This window comes from Panthera uncia, chromosome B4 (genome assembly GCF_023721935.1).
Source record: "Panthera uncia isolate 11264 chromosome B4, Puncia_PCG_1.0, whole genome shotgun sequence".
NCBI lineage: Eukaryota > Metazoa > Chordata > Mammalia > Carnivora > Felidae > Panthera > Panthera uncia.
Genome location: NC_064809.1, coordinates 86,822,765 through 86,826,194, shown reverse-complemented (window position 1 = coordinate 86,826,194; position 3,430 = coordinate 86,822,765).

Genomic DNA, 3,430 nt, shown 5'->3' with positions numbered 1-3,430 from the left:
CCAGAATCGGCCTCGCCCCCGCTCAAGCCCCGCCCAGGGGCCGCCCCGGCATCTCCGCCCCGCCCCCATGCCCGCCCAGCCCAGGCCCCGCCCTCAGCCCCTCCCAAGCCTCCCCGAGGGCTCTTTCGCCCCGCCCTCCGCAGGCCTGGCACCTTCACCAGCTTCCCTTTGGTACCCTGTTGGCCTCGGTCTTTGGAATTGGGTGTTGGGAGGCCACGTCTTCCTGCGAGCTGCTCCTTGACCTCTGAAGTGTATCCGCGGCCTCTTTCAACCCTGCCTTCCTCCCTGCGTGTATAAAAACGTACCTGTTATCTGACTGTAAAGGAAACAAACAAAACACCGAAACAGCACCCACCTTGATCCACGAAGTCCATGTGGAAGCACGGTCCCATGCCAGTTTTTGTTCTCCGTCCTTAGTATAGGGCCTGCAACTTTACAGATGAAGGAACATACATGTCCATTAACAAAAGGTCAGGGGCGCCTGGGTGGCGCAGTCGGTTAAGCGTCCGGCTTCAGCCCGGTCACGATCTCGCGGTCCGTGAGTTCGAGCCCCGCGTCAGGCTCTGGGCTGATGGCTCGGAGCCTGGAGCCTGTTTCCGATTCTGTGTCTCCCTCTCTCTCTGCCCCTCCCCCGTTCATGCTCTGTCTCTCTCTGTCCCAAAAATAAATAAAAAAAACCCAAAACGTTGAAAAACAAACAAACAAACAAAAAAACAAAAGGTCAGTGGTGGGGCTTCTGGCTGTCTCTGTCGCTTGGTGGAGCACGGCCCTCTGGATTTCACAGTTAGGAATGGCAGGACATTGTGAATGTAATTAATGCCACTCAATGGTACACTTAGAAATGGTCAGAATAGCAAACTTTGTTATGTATGGCTCACTGTAATAAACATATTTGAGAAAATTAAGTTTTGTTACTTGAGTGGAAACAGGAGTACAGTCCTTTGTCAAATAGGGGCCGTAAAATTGAACCTTGTCAATAAACTTTGTCAAGCCCTTGTGAAATTTTTTGTCGATTGGGTTCACTATTTTTTGCAGTAATCTCCATGTCCAATGTGAGACTTGAACTCATGACTCTGAGATCAGGGGTCACCAGCTCTACCAACAGAGCCAGCTAGGCGCCCCTGTGTCTAACACTTGTTCAACTTGGTAGTCTTGGTAGCCAGACAGCTTGTAGGATACAAGAGTGGAATAGGACCTCACAGCCCTCACTGGCTATGTCCTGACTGATTGAACTCTCCAACTTGATGCAGTTTTCTTAATATTTCTGGATAAAGTTTCCATCTCTTCATTAGTAAAAAACAAACAAACAAACAAACAAACAAACAAAAACAAAACCACACACACACAAAAAACAAAAAACAACTCACCTTTCAGAGTGCCTCAGTGGCTCAGTGGGTTAAATGTTTGACTTTGGCTCAGGTCATGATCTCGCCCTCCCTGAGTTTGAGCCCTGCATCTGGCTCTGTGCTAACAGCTCAGATCCTGGAGCCTGCTTCAGATCTGTGTCTCCATCTCTCTCCGCCCTTCCCCTACTTGCGCGCTCTCTCTCTCTCTCTCTCTCTCAAAAATAAATAAACATTAAAAACAAAAATAAAAACTTACCTTTCCAGAATTTTATGTTCTTGGGGTCTGGTCTCTGTCTTCCCTAGTGACATCCAGATAATTTGATAAGGAAAATTTTATGGCTGGAAGGAAATTTGGGTCCAGAGGGATGAGGTGACTTGATCAACATCTTATACTTTTTTTGGTGTCTGAGCTGGACTAAAAACCCAGCATCTGTTTTAAGTTCTGTGTTCTTGACATTATAGTAACTATGTCCTGGTCCCTCATCTCATTCTGTTTTTTTTTAATTGCTTTTTGTTTTGTTTTGTTTTGTTTTGTTTTGTTTTGTTTTGTTTTGCTTAACAACATCAGATCCTAGTGATGAACTGCTTGAGTTTAATCATAGATCTTAATGATCCAATTTCCAATTTGACTTTGAATACATAATGTTTGATTGTTCCTCCATATTAAATCCATTATCAAAGGATGACTCTGCCATAGTTGAGAATATAAAACAAGGTAGTACAAACTTTAAAGGCAGTTCCAAAGAAGCTCTCAAAGTAACCTGAGCACAATCAGTGGAATTATTATGTATATCCAACCAATATATTTATACAAAATTAGATAACTGTCATCAAATGAAGGGGTGAAAATTCCTTTGCTTACAGATTCTCATTTTTGGTCTTTTCTCCTAAAAAAATATATGTTTTTGTTTCTTGCTTTCCTATGGCTATTCTTCTTAGCCTAATATTAGCTTTAGCATATATTAACTATATAACCTTAAGTCAAGTTACTTGCTATCTTTCAGTTTTCTGTCAAGTGGGGTTAATATGATTTTTGAAAAGAAATAATTTCTTTTCTTGCTTCTGCTCACTTCCTTTGCCCAAATAAAATATTTCAGATTTGGCTTTTGCTGTTGTTGTTAAGAATCTTTAGAGTGACATTTTGAAAAAGAAAACAAAGCATTTTTAAATGGAAATAAATGCTGATAATGACTGTGAACTTGAAGCTATCATTGTTTAGAAGCAGTTAAGGCACAGTACTGAGGAAGTATCAGCTCTGAGCCATAGTGAGGAATCAAAGAAAACTTCATAATTTTCTAGATGGAAGGATGGTGTTACTACTTTTTTTTTTTTTTTTTTTTTTTTTTTTTTTTTTAGGTAGGCTTTACACCCAACAAGGGGCTCAAACTCATGATCCTAAGATTAAGAGTTGCATGCTATACCGACTGAGTCAGCCAGGTGCCCCTAGTGTTACTACTGGTATAGAAGGAAAACATGATATGAAGAGACATTTTTTTTTTTTTAGAGGTGGATGATTTGCCTTACTGTGTTTTTGGCCCAGTAAATTTTATTTTATTTTATTTTATTTTATTTTATTTTATTTTATTTTATTTTTTTAATTAAATATAATTTATTGTCAAATTGGTTTCCCTACAGCACCCAGGGCTCCCCCCAACAGGAGCCCTCCTCGATGTGCCCAGTAAATTTTAAAGGAAACTCAGTAATTGAGGCAAAAATGAAATGTTTATTATCAGGATTAGATGAGACTAGGGCAGCAAGAGTACATTGTCTTCAGTCACTAATCTTTAGTGCATCGTCTTAAGGCTAATAGATGCTTAATATGTGTTTGTAGATGATAACGCATCACCAGCCTTGGGTCACTCTACAGATATACTTTTAACAGTGTCCCTTGTGCCTAGTATAGGATCTGGCATATTTCAGGTGTTCAGTAAATATTTTCTGTTGAATTCTTATCAGTATTAAAAAATGAATTTATGGGGACGACTGGGTGTCTGAGTTGGTTGAGTGTCAGACTTCAGTTCAGGTCATGATCTCACTATTCATGGGTGCGAGCCCTGTGTTTGGGCTCTGTGCTGACAGCTCAG